Source organism: Ranitomeya variabilis, chromosome 8, assembly GCF_051348905.1.
Source record: "Ranitomeya variabilis isolate aRanVar5 chromosome 8, aRanVar5.hap1, whole genome shotgun sequence".
In the NCBI taxonomy this organism is placed as follows: Eukaryota; Metazoa; Chordata; class Amphibia; order Anura; family Dendrobatidae; genus Ranitomeya; species Ranitomeya variabilis.
Window position 1 is genome coordinate 168,303,174 of NC_135239.1, and position 22,266 is coordinate 168,325,439.

General features: G+C 42.5%; 1 protein-coding gene across 4 annotated transcripts in view; it reads left to right on the plus strand.

Moving 5' to 3' along the window:
* GRAP2 (GRB2 related adaptor protein 2) overlaps positions 1-22,266 on the plus strand; it is a 378,673-nt gene that overhangs the window by 89,785 nt on the left and 266,622 nt on the right. The window lies entirely within an intron of this gene.

Here is a 22,266-nt window from a genome sequence, read left to right on the forward strand (position 1 = left end):
TCTGAGACCATTTTTTTTTCTCTGCAGTGTGATTTGTCTTTCTTTTCCCCTTAACCTCTGGGTGGTTCAGGACACAGGTGTAGATATGGACATTCAAGGTCTGTCCTCTTGTGTGGATCATCTCACTGCAAGGGTACAAAGCATTCAAGATTTTGTAGTTCAGAATCCGATGTTAGAGCCTAGAATTCCAATTCCTGATTTGTTTTCTGGGGATAGATCTAAATTCCTGAATTTCAAAAATAATTGTAGACTGTTTCTTGCTTTGAAACCCCGCTCCTCTGGTGACCCCATTCAGCAAGTAAAAATCATTATTTCTTTGTTGCGTGGCGACCCTCAAGACTGGGCATTTTCCCTTGCGCCAGGAGATCCTGCATTGCGTAATGTAGATGCGTTTTTTCTGGTGCTTGGATTGCTTTATGATGAACCAAATTCAGTGGATCAGGCAGAGAAAATCTTGCTGGCTTTGTGTCAGGGTCAGGATGAAGCGGAGGTATATTGCCAGAAGTTCAGAAAGTGGTCTGTGCTTGCTCAGTGGAATGAGTGTGCCCTGGCGGCATTGTTCAGAAAGGGTCTTTCTGAAGCCCTTAAGGATGTTATGGTGGGATTTCCCACGCCTGCTGGTCTGAATGAGTCTATGTCCTCGGCCATTCAGATCGATCGGTGCTTGCGTGAGCGCAAAGCTGTGCACCATTTGGCGGTACTCTCTGAGCAGAGGCCTGAGCCTATGCAATGTGATAGGACTTTGACCAGAGCTGAACGGCAGGAACACAGATGTCAGAAAGGGCTGTGTTTTTACTGTGGTGACTCCACTCATGCTATCTCTGATTGTCCTAAGCGCACTAAGCGGTTCGCTAGGTCTGCCACCATTGGTACGGTACAGCCTAAATTTCTTTTGTCCGTTACTCTGATTTGCTCTTTGTCGTCCTATTCTGTTACGGCATTTGTGGATTCAGGCGCTGCCCTGAATTTGATGGACTTAGAGTTTGCCAGGCGCTGTGGTTTTTTCTTGGAGCCGTTGCAGTATCCTATTCCATTGAAAGGAATTGATGCTACGCCTTTGGCCAAGAATAAGCCTCATTACTGGACTCAATTGACCATGTGCATGGCTCCTGCACATCAGGAGGATATTCGCTTTTTGGTGTTGCATAATCTGCATGATGTGGTCGTTTTGGGGTTGCCATGGCTACAGGTCCATAATCCAGTATTGGATTGGAAATCAATGTCTGTGTCCAGCTGGGGTTGTCAAGGGGTACATGGTGATGTTCCATTGCTGTCAATTTCGTCTTCCACTCCTTCTGAAGTCCCTGAGTTTTTGTCGGATTACCGGGATGTATTTGATGAGCCTAAATCCAGTGCCCTACCTCCTCATAGGGATTGCGATTGTGCTATTAATTTGATTCCTGGTAGTAAGTTTCCTAAGGGCCGACTGTTCAATTTATCTGTGCCAGAACACGCCGCTATGCGGAGTTATATAAAGGAGTCCTTGGAGAAAGGGCATATTCGCCCGTCGTCGTCACCGTTGGGAGCAGGGTTCTTTTTTGTGGCCAAGAAGGATGGTTCTCTGAGACCTTGTATTGATTACCGCCTTCTCAATAAGATCACGGTCAAATTTCAGTACCCTTTGCCGCTACTGTCTGATTTGTTTGCTCGGATTAAGGGGGCTAGTTGGTTCACCAAGATAGATCTTCGAGGGGCGTATAATCTTGTGCGTATTAAACAGGGCGATGAATGGAAAACAGCATTTAATACGCCCGAGGGCCATTTTGAGTACTTGGTGATGCCATTCGGGCTTTCTAATGCTCCATCTGTGTTTCAGTCCTTTATGCATGACATTTTCCGAAAGTACCTGGATAGATTCATGATTGTATATTTGGATGATATTTTGGTCTTTTCGGATGATTGGGAGTCTCATGTGAAGCAGGTCAGAATGGTGTTTCAGGTCCTTCGTGCGAATTCCTTGTTTGTGAAGGGGTCTAAATGTCTCTTTGGAGTTCAGAGGGTTTCATTTTTGGGCTTCATTTTTTTCCCTTCTACTATCGAGATGGACCCTGTTAAAGTTCAGGCCATTTATGATTGGACTCAGCCTACATCTGTGAAGAGCCTGCAGAAGTTCCTGGGCTTTGCTAATTTTTACCGTCGCTTCATCGCTAATTTTTCTAGTGTTGTTAAACCGTTGACCGATTTGACCAAGAAAGGTGCTGATGTGGTCAATTGGTCCTCTGTGGCCGTTGAGGCTTTTCAGGAGTTGAAGTGTCGTTTTTCTTCTGCCCCTGTGTTGTGTCAGCCAGATGTTTCGCTCCCATTTCAGGTTGAGGTGGATGCTTCTGAGATTGGAGCAGGGGCTGTTTTATCTCAAAGAAGTTCTGATGGCTCGGTGATGAAACCATGTGCTTTCTTTTCTAGAAAGTTCTCGCCTGCTGAGCATAATTATGATGTTGGCAATCGAGAGTTGTTGGCTATGAAGTGGGCATTTGAGGAGTGGCGACATTGGCTTGAAGGAGCCAAGCATCGCGTGGTGGTCTTAACTGATCACAAGAATCTGACTTATCTCGAGTCTGCCAAATGGTTGAATCCTAGACAGGCTCGATGGTCGCTGTTTTTCTCCCGTTTCGATTTTGTGGTTTCATACCTCCCAGGCTCTAAGAATGTGAAGGCTGATGCCCTTTCTAGGAGTTTTGTGCCTGATTCTCTGGGTGTTCCTGACCCGGCTGGTATTCTCAAAGAGGGGGTAATCTTGTCTGCCATCTCCCCTGATTTGCGGCGGGTGCTGCAGAAGTTTCAGGCTGATAGACCTGACCGTTGTCCAGCGGAGAAATTGTTTGTCCCTGATAGATGGACTAGTAGAGTTATCTCTGAGGTTCATTGTTCGGTGTTGGCTGGTCATCCTGGAATCTTTGGTACCAGAGATCTGGTGGCTAGATCCTTTTGGTGGCCTTCTTTGTCACGGGATGTGCGTTCTTTTGTGCAGTCCTGTGGGACTTGTGCTCGGGCTAAGCCCTGCTGTTCTCGTGCCAGTGGGTTGCTTTTGCCCTTGCCGGTCCCGAAAAGGCCCTGGACGCATATTTCCATGGATTTTATTTCAGATCTCCCTGTCTCTCAGAGGATGTCGGTCATCTGGGTGGTTTGTGATCGCTTTTCTAAGATGGTCCATTTGGTACCCTTGTCTAAATTGCCTTCCTCCTCTGATTTGGTTCCATTATTTTTCCAGCATGTGGTTCGTTTGCATGGCATTCCGGAGAACATCGTCTCGGACAGAGGTTCCCAGTTTGTTTCGAGGTTTTGGCGGTCCTTTTGTGCTAAGATGGGCATTGATTTGTCTTTTTCTTCGGCTTTCCATCCTCAGACAAATGGCCAAACCGAACGAACCAATCAGACTTTGGAAACATATCTGAGATGCTTTGTTTCTGCTGATCAGGATGATTGGGTGTCCTTCTTACCTTTGGCTGAGTTCGCCCTTAATAATCGCGCCAGCTCGGCTACTTTGGTTTCGCCTTTTTTCTGTAATTCTGGTTTCCATCCTCATTTTTCTTCAGGGCAGGTTGAGCCTTCGGACTGTCCTTGTGTGGATTCGGTGGTGGACAGGTTGCAGCAAATTTGGACTCACGTAGTGGACAATTTGACATTGTCCCAGGAGAAGGCTCAACGTTTCGCTAACCGCCGTCGCTGTGTTGGTCCCCGACTTCGTGTTGGGGATTTAGTTTGGTTGTCGTCTCGTTATGTTCCTATGAAGGTTTCCTCTCCTAAGTTTAAGCCTTGTTTCATTGGTCCTTATAAGATTTCTGAAGTTCTCAATCCTGTGTCATTTCATTTGGCCCTTCCAGCTTCTTTTGCCATCCATAATGTGTTCCATAGGTCGTTATTGCGGAGATATGTGGCGCCTATGGTTCCCTCCGTTGACCCTCCTGCCCCGGTGTTGGTTGAGGGGGAGTTGGAGTATGTGGTGGAGAAGATTTTGACTCTCGTATTTCGAGACGGAAACTTCAGTACCTGGTCAAGTGGAAAGGTTATGGTCAGGAGGATAATTCCTGGATTGTTGCCTCTGATGTTCATGCTGCCGATCTAGTTCGTGCCTTTCATTTGGCTCGTCCTGATTGGCCTGGGGGCTCTGGTGAGGGTTCGGTGACCCCTCCTCAAGGGGTGGTACTGTTGTGAATTCTGTTCTCGAACTCCCTCCAGTGGTCATGAATGGTACTTCGGCGAGTTCTGTCCATGGACTCCCTCTGGTGGCTGTGAGTGGAGCTGCTGGTTCTGAGGTTCCTTCCTCAGCTGACATCGTTTAGTCCTAGGCTGGCTGCTCTATTTAACTCCACTCAGATTGTTACTTGATGCCAGCTGTCAATGTTCTAGTACTGGTTCAGTTCTCTCTTGGATCTCTCTGGTGACCTGTCTACTCCAGCAGAAGCTAAGTCCCTGCTAGTTAATTTGTTGTTCATGGTTTTCTAATCCAGCTTGCTTTCATGATTTTGCCTTGCTAGTTGGAAGCTCTGGGATGCAGAGTGGCACCTCCGCACCATGAGTCGGTGCGGGGGTCTTTTTGCACACTCTGCGTGGTCTTTTTGTAGTTTTTTGTGCTGACCGCAAAGATACCTTTTCTATCCTCAGTCTGTTTAGTAAGTCTGGCCTCCTTTGCTGAAACCTGTTTCATTTCTGTGTTTGTGACTTCATCTTAACTCACAGTCAATATTCGTGGGGGGCTGCCTTTTCCTTTGGGGAATTTCTCTGAGGCAAGGTAGGCTTTATTTCCTATCTCTAGGGGTAGTTAGCTCTTAGGCTGTGAAGAGGCGTCTAGGCAGAGTTAGGTACGCTCCACAGCTATTTCTAGTGTGTGTGTGATAGGATTAGGAATTGCGGTCAGCAGAGCTCCCACTTCCCAGAGCTGGTCCTGTGTCAGTTTAACCATCAGGTCATTCCGGGTGCTCCTAACCACCAGGTCATCATAACAGGGGGCGCAGGATGGGAACAGCACATGACAGATCGGGGGCAAAGGATGGGTGCAGCACATGACAGAACGGGGCGCAGGATGGAAGCAGCACATGACAGGATGGGAGCAGCACATTGCAGGATGGGTGCAGCACATGAAAAAATGGGGGCGCAGGATGGGAGCAGCACATGACAGAATGGGGGCTCGGGATGGGAGCAGCACATGACAGAATGGGGGCGCAGGATGGGAGCAGCACATGACAGAATGGGGGCTCAGGATGGGAGCAGCACATGACAAAATGGGGGCTCAGAATGGGAGCAGCACATGACAGAATGGGGACGCAGGATGGGAGCAGCACATGACAGAATGGGAGCAGCACATGACAGAATGGGGGCGCAGGATGGTAGCAGCACATAACAAGATTAGGGCGCAGGATGGAAGCACCACATACCAGGATGGAGACCATATACCAATATAAATGCTCGCCATCGGGCGTAGAACGTGTTCAATAGCTAGTGTATATATATATATATATATATATATATATATATATATATATATATATATATATACACACAGAGATACAGTATATTGTATGTTCTCTCTGTGTTTGTGTGCATTTCCTCCTTGTTCTCCAGTTTCCTCCCACACTCAAAAGACATACTGATAGGAAATCTAGATTGTGAGCTCCATTGGGGACAGTGATGATAATGTCTGTAAAGCGATATGGAATATGACGGCGCTATATAAGCAAAGCGTAATAAAAAAAATACGTATGTTGATGCATCCTATTCTCTGTATACATACTGTAGTTGAATGACTGAAAAGAAAAGTCATGAAGAATATGATATGAGAGACGTCTAAAGGAACAGAAAGGGGATGGATGAGCTACGAGCCACAGACATTTACATGAGGATAAGCTATGGAATGCAGATTGCTGATTATCACATTCCATTGCACTCACATAAGTGCTTGTCAGTTCCTATGTAAAACAGCAGTAATGAGAAATCCATTCAGCTTCCTGATTTAACATTTAGGTCCTTCTAAATCACGTGAAAATTGAGTGGTGGCTTCAGATAAAAGAGGTTTTTTTGTTATTTCTGACTGTGTGTACAACTCATATTTGTAGTCTCCAGCTCTTCAATTTTTTTTCGTTCATCTAGGCTTTAAAGAATAACCATCATTTAAATTTTTATTCCACATATCAATAGTACACATGAAAATAAGCAATTTTGTTACATAAATATTATCAGAGAAATACGCTTTCTCCTCCAGGATTCATGGGTAAAATCTTTAAATTCTCTATTTACTGTGGTGAATACAGACTTTCCAATTACTGATTGATTAGATGGCACTTGGTGCTCATGAAGTTCTATGGAGCGAGGAATTGGGAGGAGCTAGAAGACAAAAACGTTCTAATGAAATGAGAGCTACACTATCTCAGTAATGTGACGATCTGTTTTCAATGAATACAGAACTTAAAAAATGAAATATCGGGAGAATGATGAAGACTTCCTATTGCCATGTGTACTATTGATTTATGAAATAGAAATATAATGATTATTACTCTTTAAATTTAGGATCCAGAATAAAAAGTTTTCAACAGGTTTCCACTTGTTACAACATTGAAGTCTTCTTTTCTGAGGCTTTAGAGTCCTTCTCAGGCACCAGAGCCTAATCCCTATGCACCCACTTTACCTTTGCTTTCCTTGGACACATTTTATTTGTGGTTGTCATCATTAATAACATATTGAGATGTATTACAATACTCACTGGATGGGTTAGGTTAGGTCATACCACGTAATTAAAAATACAATCCTTAAAGGAAAAATCCTAAATGCATTTGGTAATTTAATTTATTAGATTTAAGTACAAGGTATAAAAATACTATACTTTTTATTTTTGTTAGGTATCAGCATTTTTTTCTTCAAAATTTCAATAAGGCGTTTGTTCCATCTGTATTGATATCATTTGTAGAAAAAAAAAGTGTTACTGCACGTCAAGGCAAAACATCAGTGTGTTTGGGGTGAATTATGAGTGAATTACCGCTCCCCCCTTAAATTCGTTCTTTCTTTTGGGTTTTCTGTGCAGAACCAGTCTGGTCTATAGCCAAAGATCCGAATATGATAGTAATAAATTTGGGGAGACAGCTGCCATGCTACTGTGAAGGGTTAAACTAAGATCAAAACTAAAGGGCTTCATTTTGTACTTTTCGACTCCATCTTGTTGTTTATAAGATAAATTATGTTACTTAATTAGGTAAAAGTTCATAGTTGTTATGAAAGCCAGATTGTTCTAGCCTGAATAAGATATGAGACTGAGGGTGTATTGTTCCACGAGACCTCGACGTACAAGCTGTAATGTTTTTTTCTATGCCACGTAGACACGGCCATATATGTAGTTTCCGTTTTTTCTGTATTCTTATAGGTTAAGTGCTGCAAGCGTGATTTTATACTATTGGTTGAAGTATAACTTGCTAAGATTATGGAAAGTGCGACACAATAAACGAGGCTTAGAGATCTGCTCGATCCTCCCAAACAGACACGTCTCTGTCTGGTCATTCTCAGTTGCAGGCAACGCCTTGTGAATCAATTTGGAAATCACTAGGTCAACCGCAAAGGGTCACTTCAGACCCTCCCCCAACACTACAACTACTGAATCATACTCCTCTGGAACGTTCACTAAAGAGGACATTTCAACAAATTTTTCATGTTGAACTAGACACATGATGTAATAGTGGCTGCAGAGTGGAAAAAATGTTTGCTTTGTTTTTTAATGCTCTGTTGCAGAGATTTTAGCGATTAAAGTAGTTAGCATCTAATGAGTTAACCGTTAAAGCCTAAGGCTACAAGTCTTCAGTCACTCCATGTGACTGCAGACTTGTGAATCCTCACATCACGCAAACTCTACACTGTTAGGATTTTCCGGTGCTGGCAGCGGCAGGGTTGTCACTGCTAGTATGTAGTAGTTGGTAACATGCCGACTAGATGTGCCTTGCCTCGCTCAATTCAAGTGTATTAAGTAAGACCGGATATGTCTAGTCGGAATGTGGCTGATAGTAGGCAAACTGCATACTTGCTGTCACATGTTGGCCGGTCCAAGAACCTGTGAGAATCCTCACAGGGTAAAAAAGTACGGTATATGATATCTGATATACACCTGATGAAGCCTAGACAGTCAAAACGCATTGTGTTTGCTCTATTACATTTTTTTTATGAGATTTGTTATATGTTATCTTGCAACACTTTGCTAGGTTTTGAAAATTAAAAATGTCAATCCGTCCATATCTGTGTACCTCAATGCATCTGGTCTAGTCATCTGTTTCTTTGCTGTAACCTAGTAAACTATGATCATGTACATCTTTTAATGTCGATGTATGAAAATGGTTTGCCCACAGACGATACACGGACATCAGAAAAGGGCACTAAGATGGGAATATGGACTAAAATCGGATAAAAATTGTCTGAGTTTTCTGGATGAAAACTGGACAATTTTGTGCTCGCAGCTGAACCCAGCCTTATGAAAAATAACTGTCAAAAATCAATTGTGTAAAAAAAATTAATAATTTCTAAATGTTTATCGCTCACTGGCAAAGTTCACGCTATGTAGACATCAGGAGACAATGTAGGAGACAGCTCAGGAATCTAACCTGAGACCTTAGATGTAAATGCCGAGCTGTGTTCAGTGGTAATCTGTGACCGTCACAAAAATAATTAGATCCTTAATGTTACTTTTATTGTGAGTATGCCAGGGTTTTATGCAAATGTATCCGGTATAATTTATATGCAAATTCACAGGAGTTCGAGCAAAATCAAAGCACACTTTTAATTTCTTGTTTTAAACATAAAAGCCTTTTCAGAGAGTCTACAGGATATTCAAAATAAAATCCGCATGTAAAATTTCAGAACTATGGGAAGAGATAGCAAAATGTACCGTATATAAAGGCAGCAGATTTTTTACTTATAATAATAATACGTTTTTTTAATAAGCTAGTAGATATTATAAATATTAAAAGTTAACCATTTCTACAATATTGCATTCACCCTAAGCCTTTGGTTCTTTTGAAAGTCTAAAACAAAGGACTCATCAAACGATTGTATTTTTGATCCGAGTGCTACCCGTGAAAAAGACGAGCAGCCCTTGGACCAATGTTATCCAATGGGACAGTGCAGATGAGCGGTATTTCTCACTGACCGAATCTGCGGGTAAAAAAAAAAATGTCAGCATGCTCTTGTTTCTTCCATAAATCGGATTAGACTCAGCCATTCAAGTCTATGGGTGCGTGAAAAATATCGGAAGGCATACGGAACCAATAAGTAGCATTTGATTAATATGGATACATTGCAATTCTGTAAGGCTACATTCACACTTGCGTACCGGGGCTTTGCAGAGGGCTGCGTACTTCCTCCGTTAAGCCCCGCCCACTTCCGCACTTCTTCAGTTTAGGTCCGCCTACTTCTGCATGCGTCCTGTGCACCTATCTTTAACATTGGGTATGCAGGACATGCAGATGTGTGTGGATGTATGTGGATGCGTTGTTTTGACGCGCGCCCGCTGACCACACAGGAATGCTATTTTAGCCCCAACTTTTTTTATTTTTACAAGGGTAGCAAGAAAAAATGAACCCCAAAGTTTGTTGTGCAATTTCTCCTGAGTATGCCAATACCCAGTATATGGTGGAAAACTACTGTCTGGGAGCACAGCAGGGCATGAAAGAGAAGGAGCGCCATATTACAGTGAAGGTTTTGCTGCATTGGTTTGAGGGGGCTATGTCACATTGGCAGAGCCCCTGAGGTGCCAGAACAGCAGAAACCACCATAAGTGACCCCAATTTACAAACTGCACCTCTCAATGGCTGTATGTAGGGGTGCAGTTATTATATTGACACCACAAGTGTGTCACAGAATTTGATACCATTGGGCAGTGAAGAAAAAAAAATTACATTTTTACCACAAAAAATTGTTTTAGCCCCAGATTTTACATTTTCACACTGGGAAATGGGTAAAAGTGGTGCCAAAATGTGTTACACAATTTCTGCTGAACTTGGCAATACCCCATATGTGGCCATACAGTACTTTTTAGCCACACAGCAAGACTCTGGAGGGACGAAGCACTATTTGACTCTAGGAGAACAAAATTTTATAGAATAGTTTCCAGACTCTATAGAAAGAGCCCCTAAATGCCATAGAAGTAGAATCCCCCCTCAACCACACTTTGGAAATTATACCCCTTTAGGAATTTATCTACAAGTGTAGTGATGATTTTGGCTCCATAAGTGTTTTCCAGAAACAGGCAGCAATGGATATTGCCGAGTGAAAAATGCAAACTGCCGTTGTAGTGACCAGTACGCTGTAGTGACCAGTACGCTGTAGTGACCAGTACGCTGTAGTGACCAGTACGTTGCAGTCACCAGTACGTTATGCCCAGCCCGTGCTTCTGGATATATGCACCCATAAATTAGGCGGTCTCTCATCACTACAGAAATGCCAAACATGTGAATGATATATGTGGGGCTTTGAAGCAAGCCGGGCATTCGAATTTGGGAGCGCAGAATTTCTTTTAGGGGGGTGAGTAGCCATAATGCTTTTCCAGAGCCTTTGTACTAGCAGTAACGTGGAAGCCCCCTATATTTCTAAAAAAGAAAGTAAAAAGCACTGGCGCTCCTGATAGTTCCTAGTGGGGGAACAAAACTGCTGAATGTAGAGTGCTGCCGGTGATTGTGACAGGCTCTGTGTAGACCTGTAAAGTATATCAAATGAAAAAAAAAAAAGTGGTATTCAAATGCGCTGTCTACAAAAACGAACAATAAAATCAAAAATAGATGAATAAATGAATAAGAGAGCACTTACTTAATGAGTAATCATTGGTTATGCAGTGGATGTTGTAATAGGTCCTTAAAGTACTACCAGAATCTTAGAGGAATGAGAAAAAAAAGGGTAAATGTTTGTATTGGTGAATATCGTGAGACTAAATAGATTTATAATATATACTCACTCAGATATTAAATGGAAATGTGCAATGAAGAGACGTGATCCCTGTGTATCTGCAATTGATGCGGGTATTGTGATGACCACGGTTGTTTAATCTTCAGAGGTTTATAGTAGATGCCCCTGCTTAAATAAATGTACAACCTTTACAGGTATGGTTTTAAATAAATGCGGTCTAGTTTTCCCAGTACACAATAAACTTACTGCTGGTGGGAGTAGCGCAGGATTCCGTTAGGTTAAGGTACTAAGATGGAAGCCCCCTATATTTCTGTTAACAGATGACGGACCTGAGTGGGGACTTGCTTTTTTTGTGGATTGAGTGGAAGCTTTTAATGGGAATATTTTACATAACTCTTGGGATCACATTTATCTGGCGCTCTACGCTGACCTCTTAATTTGGGGTTTCTATCGAAATCTCTGAGTGACGTGACAGATGAAACCCCCGATCAATTCACTATGATGAGGCAGCAGAGTTACTCTGGACTCTGTCTGGCCTCTGTTCAGCGGTGTCCTACTTTTCAGAGGTGCACAAATCTGGCTGACTGCACATTTATGTATGACTAAAAAGACAGACACCGCCGGATCACAGGACTTATGGCATCGACAGTGTCTCCATATGCCTCATTATGGGGAATCTTCCACCTGGAATCATGTATTTCAGAGATTTACACAGAAACCCCGGTGTAAGCGCTGAGTGCAGTGCGCGGGATAAATGTGCGCCGAGCCTTACTGCAATCTTTGGGAGGCAGAATGAAAAAATCAACAGCATGTGAAGAATTGGTTTTATTTATTTTTTACACCGTTCCTCATGCGTTATTAGGCGACTCTATTCTTTGAGTCGGTGCGATTACAGGGATACCAGATTTATATTGGGTTTTTATGTTTGGCTGCTGTCACACACTAAAAGACACTTTTAATTGCACAAACAAGTTTTTGCAATCCCAAATTTTGAAAGCTATAATTTTTTTATTTTTCGGCCGACAGAGTCATGTGACAGCTTGTTTTTTGCGGGACGAGCTGACGTTTTTATCGGTACCATTTTCTGGCACATGACATTTTTTGATCGCTTTCTATTCTGATTTTTGAGAGACAGAATGATCAAACACCAGGAATTCAGGAATTGTTTTTTTTTTTGTTTTTTTTTTTATGACATTCCGTATGTAGTAAAATTAATAAGGAAGCTTTATTCTTCGGGTTAGTACGATTACAGCGATATCACATTTATATTTTTTTCTACGTTTTGACGCTTTTTCACAATGAAAACTATTTTATAGAAAAATTTATTGTTTTTGCATTGCTTTATTCTGAAAGCTATAACTTTTTTATTTTTCCGCTGTTGGAGCTGTGTGGCAGCTTGTTTTGCGGGACAAGATGACGTTTTCAGCGGTACCATTTTTATTTTGATATGACTTTTTGATTGCGTTTTATTCTACTTTTTGTTTGGCAGCATGATGAAAAAGCAAAGGTTTTTGCTCCCTTTGTTTTTTTTTTTTTTACGGTATGCACTGAAGGCGTGAACAAGTGTGACCATTTTATAAGTTGGCTTGTTTTGGATGCAGCGATACCAAATGTGTATTTTTTTTGTTTCTATATATGTATATATGTGTGTATTTATTAGTTTAATATTTTTCTTTTTTTTAATTTATTTTGTGATTTTTTTAAATAGTTTTAAAACTTTTTTTACTTTTTTACTTAGTTCCTGTATGGGACATCAATTTTTATTTGTCTGATCACAGGTCTCTTACAATGCAATACACATGTATTGCATTGCAAGAGACCTGTCAGTTTTACACAGGAAGATCGCTTGCTAGGGTCCCTTTCCACTTGCGAGAGAAAAAACGGTCCGTAATCTGGACCGAAAAAACGGATGTAACGCATGCGATTGTCATGCGAGTGTCATGCGAGTGCAATGCGATTTTTAATCGCATCATCCATATGACATCCGTATTACTGTCCGATTTGTACGCACCGGTGTCCTTTGAAAAGTCGGCAAATCAGTGCTGTGTACAGTAAAATCACACTGACAGCTTAGAATAGAGTAGATATATACACATAGAATGTGTATATATGCATATATATATGTCAGTGAGACACCTATATATGTATATGTATATTTAATGCAGCGCTAGATAGCATAAAAGCCGCTAATTCAATTGCCGGCTTTTGCTCTCTCCTTCACAAACCCGACATGATATGAGACATGGTTTACATACAGTAAACCATCTCATATCCCCTTTTTTTTTGCATATTCCACACTACTAATGTTAGTAGTGTGTATGTGCAAAATTTGGCTTCTGTAGCTGCTAAAATAAAGGGTTAAATCGCGGAACAAATTGGCGTGGGCTCCCGCACAATTTTCTCCGCCAGAGTGGTAAAGCCAGTGACTGAGGGCAGATAATAATAGCCTAGAGAGGGTCCATGGTTATTGGCCCCCCCTGGCTACAAACATCTGCCTCCAGCCACCCCAGAAAAGGCACATCTGGAAGATGCGCCTATTCTGGCACTTGGCTACTCTCTTCCCACTCCCGTGTAGCGGTGGGATATGGGGTAATGAAGGGTTAATGTCACCTTGCTATTGTAAGGTGACATTAAGCCAGATTAATAATGGAGAGGCGTCAATTATGACACCTATCCATTATTAAGCCAATTGTATGAAAGGGTTAAAAAAAACACACACACATTATTAAAAAGTATTTTAATGAAATAAACACACAGGTTGTTGTAATATTTTATTGTTCTCCGAACTGATTGTGGTAAATCCGCAGATAAACCGCACTGCGGATTTCCTGCGGAATTATCGCGGATTTACCGCAATTTTTTAGTGGATTTTGTGTGGATTCCACCTGCGCTTTTACACCTGCGGATTCCTATTATGGAGCAGGTGTAAACCGCTGCGGAATCCGCACAAAGAATTGACATGCTGCGGAATAAACAATGCTACGTTTCTGCGCATTTTTTTTCAGCAGCATGTGCACTGCGGATTTTGTTTTCCATAGGTTTACATGGTACTGTTATCTCAGGGAAAACTGCTGCGAATCCACAACGTGTGCACATACCCTTAGTTGTCGAATCGTGCTGGGAGTTAGGGCTCATTTATTCACACATGAGCGCTATCCATTTTTTTCATCTATGAAAGTTTATGGGAATATTTTTCACTGGCCAAGTGGTCCGTGCAAATTCGAGGAGGCATGTCAGATATTGATTTGAGCATTGGATCAAATTCAACAATGAAAGTTTATGAGCTGGTGAAAAAAATTGGACAGCAATCAGATGCCTTCTATGAGCTGTCCACTTTTCACTAACAGGTAGATAGAAAGTCGAGAAACTTTATTTTTTTTCTCATCAGTGAAAAAAAAGCTGATTAAACTCTGACCAAACTCCAATGAAAATCTGATGACACTGATGAAACTCTGATGAAACTTGGTCCATTTTCCTTTTAAGAAAACAAAACTGTCATCTGAATGAGACATTAAAGTAGCAGTCCAGAGGTTGTTTTAATTTTACCACTGGAGTGGTGCTTCTAATGTAAGGTCCCTGACTCTACTTTCATACCTACCCACCGCCACTTTCACCTTCTATCGTCGCCACTCCCATTATTCTCCAGCAGTTTGTGACTTGCCAGCTTGCTCCAGTGTTTCATGGGGAAAGCTGAAGGTCACAACTCAATACAAGTCTATGGGAGCCTCGTTCTACATTGAAAGGCTTTGACGTAACTTTTGACGTTTGGTCAATCAGAAGTTGCGATCACAAGATGGCGGCGCGGGACCGGAGCTGCAATGAAAAAAGGTGAGGACACCGTAGGGTGAATATAAGGGTATGTTCACATGTGGCATTTTTTCTGCTTTTCTTTAAAGCAAATTTTCAGATGCGTTTTACAGTACCAGCAAAGTCTTTGAGATTTCAGAAATCTCACACACACCTTGTTTTTTTGTCCTCAGGATTTTATGCTTTGCTTGTTTTTTGCAGAATAGAGCATGTCACTTCTTTCAGCATTTTTTTCAGCGTTTTTCACCCATAGAAAGTAATGGACGGTGAAAAAACGCTGAAAAAAATGCAGGTATCAAGATTTGCTGTGTTTGCGCCAAAACATTAAGAAGTAGAATATGATTTTTAAATGTCACTAATCTTTATCAGCATGCACAAGAGAGAAATGTAGCATGACAAAAACGAAGCAAAACCACGCAAAAAAACCACAAGAAAAGCCAAGAAAAACCTGCTGTTTTCTGCAGCTTCCTTACTGCCAAGAGAACAGGTTTTGCTTCAGGAAACAAAAAGTAGAAGCAACACTTCAGCACTGAAAAAAAAACCACTGGAGTGGTGCTTTAAGATCTTGCTGCAGAAATTTCTTGGCAGGAAAAAACACAAGAAAAAAAATGCGCACTTTTGATGCTTTTTTGTTGCTTTTTTTGCAGCATTTTTGTTACAGATTTTTCCTCACTCATAAGAATGGGTGAAATCTGCAGCAAAAGTGCTGAAGGGCTCGCGCACATGAGCATATAAATCGAATGAGTGCAATATGATTTCAGACCATTTCTCTCGATCCAATGTAAGGCTGCCGTCACACTAGCAGTATTTGGTCAGTATCTTACATCAGTATTTGTAAGCCAAAACCAGGAGTGGGTGATAAATACAGAAGTGATGCATATGTTTCTATTATACTTTTCCTCTATTTGTTCCACTCCTGGTTTTGGCTTACAAATACTGAATGTAAAATACTGACCAAATACTGCTAGTGTGACGGCAGCATTATACAAAGGGGCAGAGCAGATCTGCAATTTTTTTCTCATGCTGAATCATCTCGAGTAAAAAAAAAAAAAATCACAGTGTGATCACTGTGAGATATCGCGCCTGCGCAGTCAAATGGTTTCTCACGCGTGCGCAGTATGCTTTGCCCAACTGTGGGAAAAAGCCTAAAAGCAGAAGTGTGCACGCGCGAGAAACAATTTGACTGTGCAGGCGCGATATCTTACAGCAATCTGCGGCATCCACGTCAAGGACTGCGAGCGGAAGCCAAGGAAAGGGGTGGAGTGAGCCGAAGCCACGCCCATCAGACCGGACAGGTCCTATTAGCATACATCGCGGGAGAACTATAAAAGGTTTTTATGGGTGATACATGGGGAGTCAGGGGGTTACTTAAGTATTTAGGGAATGCATAGCTGACACTGAATAACATGATATTTTTAGTTGGTAGGACAGAAAAGTGATGACAGGTTCCCTTTAACATAGTAATCTACATTTCAATTAAACTGTAGCATCATTTACATATATCCCATTATACTATGGTTTGTTCAGTGTATTGCTGTGACTAAGGGGTTATATCCAGCTTGCATTATAATGAGAACGTATCACAATGAAGCAGATATATATTGACAGTTTTGCAGCAAGTGCCAATTATAGTTACTACACTCTCTACGACATTTCTTGACAGCTTCAGAATATTATTGCACCACTTAGTACACATTGGCAAGCACAACGCTAAATAAGCAAATATTTTCCATCGGAGTCATTGATAGCTACAAAGATTAGCATCGGATCTAATTACTGTACGAAGACCCCTCTCGTCCCTTATATAAATGGATTTTATTCTGTGCGGAGATTTATGGAAAACTAAGCGGTGTATCATCCCATAAGCAGTGCAATCACTAAATTGACAATTAAATTATCCAAATACCTGTTCTGCACTTAAGAAGCCAAGAATGAGTAATACCAAGAGATGTAAACTTTTTTTTATGGTTTCAGATTTTCTTCGTTTACACCCATAGCACCCACATGGAGAGGTGTCAAATGTTGTGGTTGTCTGTGCACACTAATATGCTACAGTAAATTAGGGGCGGACATACCTCCTGAGTAGTGATGAGCAAGCGTGCTCGGATAAGGTGTTATCCCAGCACGTTCATGTCCTAAATTAGTATTTTCTGCATGCTCAAAAAAATACTTGAGTCGCAGTCTCTCCACGTCTCGCGGCTGTTCGAAAGCCGCAACACATGTAGGGATTGCCTGTTTGTCAGGCAATCCCTACATGTGTTGCGGCTGTCAGATGGCCGCGAGACCTGCAACTGCCACTACTCGAGCATTTTTTTCAAGCTCGTTTAGGAATACTGATAGTGTGACCATAGCCTTATCCATATTCAAAGTGGGCTTTATCTTAGCAGATGCACTTTCCTACCTGCATTAATTTGATTGTTGCCGCAGGTGTACAACGTGTCGGTGGCACAGGCAGGGAGTATATACAACTTATGCGCGTCGCATATATGTGGGATTAGTCCAGCTTGTGAGTGGTGCGTATGCCGCATGTGATTAGTATGCGCGGGGTGAGTGACGTGTCCTACGTAAAGAGTATAAGTATATGTATGGCATTTATCCCTTGTGTGTAGGGTGTGTGACCACCATTTATTTATTGTGTGAGTGGTGTTTGGGAGGCATGTCATAGCTCCCAACCATCCCGGATCCAGCAGAGAGTCCCAATTTTGGTGGAACTGACCCGCTGTTCTGAGAGGTCAGGGCAATGTCCCAACCTCTACTCTTCTACTACTTAATGCGATGTCTCTCCTGCGGTCTTCACCGCTTCATAGTTCCTCCCCCCTCCTACTTCTGGGCCGGAATCCACTTCTTTCTGATTTGAGGTCAAATAGAAATCAGATATTTTTTTCCCATAATAATTGCATTTTTAATGAAATTTAAAAAGAAAAATATATTATAATGCATATTTGGTATCCTTTTAATAAATAATAATTTTTATATAGCGCTAACATATTCCGCAGCACTTTACAGTTTTGCACATATTATCATCGCTGTCCCCATTGGGGCTCACAATCTAAATTCCCAGTATGTCTTTGGAATGTGGGAGGAAACCAGAGAACCCAGAGGAAACCCACACAAACACGGGGAGAACATACAAACTCTTTGCAGATGTTGTCCTTGGAGGGATTTGAACCCAGGACTCCAGCGCTACAAGGCTGCTGGGCTATCCACTGCGCCACCGTGCTGCCCGTTGTTTAATTGTTACAACCTGCACAATGCAATGAACAGGTTATTTTTGAAGAGCGGTAAATAGCCTAAAAAAAATGGCATGATTGTTTTTTTTTCTTCATTAACCCATAAAATATGTAATAAAAATTTAACATGGTGTAAATGCTCCATTTTTTTCTGCCTATTTTTGCAGGTGTCCACACCACACTACTCAATAACTATCTTCTTTGATTATTGCATTTTTCCCGCATTTCTTTTATTCTTTTATAGCTTTATTTCATGAGTTTTTGGTGCAGCCTTGAAAAAGCTTTTTTAATGCTTTTTTACTGAACAGAAAATATTTGATTCTTTTCCTGCACAGCCCCTAGTAAAATGTCCTCCACAGCGCCCCTTTACAGTCTGATGTCCTCACAGCCCAGGTATAATATCCCTCACAGCCCCATATATAATATGTGGTCATCACAGCCCAGCTATAATGTCCTCCACATCATCCCATATAATATGATATTCCTACAGCCCAGGTATATTGGCCACCACAGCCCCTATATAATATGATGTTCCCACAGTCCAGGTATAATGTGCATCACAGCCCCTATATTTTTGAATGATAGTTTATTTTATTGCGGAGCGAGACACTGTTTTTATTAGTTTCATTTTGGGATAGATATGAGTTTTCATCAGCATCGCTGAATATAGCAGAATTCACAGTCTCTTTTTGAAGCTCTGTCACAGGCACAGTTTAAAAAGAGTTCCGTAATGACAGTCACGGGGGCATCAGCTGACCCCCAGCAGTCATGACAACCCATCGATGACCTGCGGTCTTGTCATGGGCACGCCGAAGGGCCAAAGTAAGCTCATGTGTGCTTGTCGCCGCAAGTTAAATGCTGCTGTCAGAGATCGACATTGGCATTTAACAGGCTAACAATCATAGGTGGAGGATAAGGTACCTAAACTTCAGTAAGTGAAAAAGTTAAGATCTGATTTATCAGCTGAAATAGTAGTGATGAGCTGAGCTGTGGATGTTTGGGTTTGTCGGGTTCGAACAAACTTTAGTCAAAAGTTCGATTTGGGTACCAAAATATTACACAAACTTGGACCCTAACCCCATAGAAGTCACTAGGGACCTGAACTTTGGTTTCTGTAAAAGGGCTGTAAATGGTTGAAGTAAAGGCTCGTAGAAAGTATTTTCTGCAAAGTAAGAAAATATGATTTGACTGAGACAAGAATTGTGCATTATTTTCAGAAAAGCTATAAAAAGAAATAGGGATCAGAGATTAGTATTTATCTAAACTATACATGCCTCCAAAATCAATACAACATCATACTCACCACTTTATAACCAGTCAACGTAAAACACGAGTCGGCGACATACGCGATTGTTTTCACTGGCAAAGACTTAAATCAATAAATGCTATTTACTGTTATTTCTCATTTTATCGAAGTATTGCTCCATAGTCTAAGGAACTCCTTGTACCCTTGGTGCCAATCTCTGTTATTTCAACAGAACTGTGTAACACCTACCTTTTATATAGTATTGATTTTTGCTTTTAAAAGAATAGCCAGTTAAACTGGCACTTTCATAGCAACACTATATTTTAGAAATGAGCACCAAATGTGTTTAAGTCGTCTACATCATCAAAAAAAACTTGGTTGGAGTTCTCCGGCAATTACAGTACCAGATACACAAGTGTTTTCATACAATAAAATGGATAATCATGGACAAACTATACTAACAGCACATATATTCCATTAAGCTTACACCATATTTTGACAACATTACAAATGCCAGAGGTACAAGGGCTGACAATGGTTAATAGTGATGTGCGAATATGCTCAGTGAGTCTTAGTGATACTCTTGAAGGTAGAAAGGCCTGGATCTCCAACCTTATTATGCTCCTGAATTCACACTGAAACTATTCCCTTCCCCACCTAGGGAGAAATGAGACTGATGTGAAATGGATAGCGCAACCCAGACACACAGGGGAAGAAAGGAAACTGCAATCATACAAAAACACACATGATATGAAACAACAAAGTGGAAAACCAGGGAACAGGAACAAAATTGGAGAGCATATGGAAATACACATGTAACCAAAACCACCCAGATAACGCCTAGAGTTAACATCAACTAACTGGCACAAATAAGGCCTACTCCTTCATGACCAAACTGGGTAGTTGTAAGGTATCACCAGCAGAGAACACAGGAAGCAGTGAGGTTTAAATAGAAGCACCTGCATAGTGATAAGATAGGCCAAATAGCAAATGGAAAGCACCTGCTGTAAGAAAGGAGTTGACAAAAGACAAAGGGTAATCAGCACAAGGACAGCAACTGGATCTCCAGTGGCTCAGCAGATAGAGATGCTGGCAGTCAAATGCAAGACTGGTGGACTGCATCCTGAGGCATAACAGCACCCTCCTTTTACAAGGGGCCACTGGACCCAAAGAAATACCAAACCGCTGATGCCACTGACAGAACTACAGGCAACCCACCAGATGAAGAACAAGCTTGGAGTCTCCACATTTAAAAAAAAAATATTGTCACACACCACTAAAGTGGCATCAATAGTTTATTTAGTATCATGAGCCCCCTCGATCGCTGTAATCCACATTCTCATGGCACCCACCTCTGCAACGACAGACAAGATCTTACAGATATTGTTATCCCTTCCACATCCTACTCTGCTTCCACCTTTTCTTCTGGGACCACTGCAGTGCCCCAGAGTCCTGGTCGTTGCAGTACCGACGCTCCGCCGCTAAGGGGAGTGATGGTACGTCTGATGGCACTTAAGGAGTTCACCTGACCAGGTATCACAGTCACACTTTACACTTCACATTCTGGCCACCAGGGGGAGCAAAGGGTTCTATTTATTAGGCCACTCCTCACAATCTGGTAAAACTGGGGGCTGGATAGGAAGTTAGTCAGAAGCTGACTGGGTTGGATCCAGGCAACATCCTGTGGCAGGGGGTGTTGCAGGGGAAGATTCAGGGGGGTCTCTGTCAGGGGTGGGATCCTGACAGTGGCCTAGCGAACAGAACAGAACGTTACGGAGCCGCGCCTGCACTCGAATGCGGTGGCATCCTAAGAAAGGAAAAGAAGCGAGGTTTACTGTGGAGAAGTGAGAAACGAGATTGCAGCAAAAGGAGATAATGTCAGTAGGAGTCGTGCCGTAAGATCAAGGCAACATCCTACTGAGGCGCGTAGCCGGTGGCCGGAACGCCGAGGAAGTATTAGGCTCCAAGCAATACTTCAAACAGCGGCAGGACAGTTAATTTTAGGTTGGCTGTCTCACCTAAATCACCTAAGCAGACATAGGGGGCAATTGTGGGAGAGGGGCGACGCTAGGGTCCCGGAAGAACTCCAGGCCTACCCGTCATACGGGTGCGTCCTATCCATATCATCTGGGGGACGGAGAAGAACATCAGAATAGATACGAGTTGTGAGAAAGAAGAACATCAGAAACAGACACAACAGTTGTGAGGACTATCCTGTGGTGCTCAGCAGGGAGGTACTACAACACACAGGCGCTAGAAGGTAGGCACTGATTTCCACCTGCAAAGGGAACTCTGGATGTGCCTTCGGACCAGCCGGTCTCAGCCAGCCCTGTTAGCAGTACTCTGGATTGAGGATCCTGAAGCCTTCAGTAAAGAGGTAAAGAGACTGCAACCCTGTGTCCTCGTTATTCATTGCGACCTGCACCACGCACCATCATCACATCTTTCATTGGACGCCCCTTAGCAGGGTCACGGACTGGGTCTAGCCACCATGACAACCCCAGAGCCGAGACAGAGAGGCCCGGTACCGAGTACCCCGCGGCCCTGCGTCTGGGGGCGCTCCACCACCACCTCCTCACGCAGACTATTCTAAGTGTGCTCCAGCATGTAGATGACCATGTAGATGACCAGAATAGCAATGCTGAAGGTGGTATCATCAGCGCTAACCATCTTAGTAGCCATTTTGAAACTGTGTAGACGGGTGCAGAGCCACTCTGCAAGCGTGATTTGCATCACGTCTGTACTGTGTTGGCCCAGGCTATGCAAAAGGACATACTGCATCAGTGCTCATCGCTTGCTGCCGCAGTCGCTGCAACATGTGCAGAGTGGAATTACACTGTGTCAGAGCATTGGTAGGCCAAAAGATCTCTGTAGCAATGCAAGTCAATGACCTTCAGGGTACAATCATCGGAAATGAGCACACAGCGATCGTGCTTTCTGCAGCAGTACATCCAGCCTGGGATAGTGGCAGACAAATTGCTGTACCACCAGGTTGAAGAGATGAGCCATGCAAGGCACGTGTGTGAGGTTGCCACCGACATAGGGCCACCACCAGGTTTGCACCGTTATGGCATATAGCCTTCCCTAGCTCCAGGTTCAGTGGAGACAGCCAGTGCT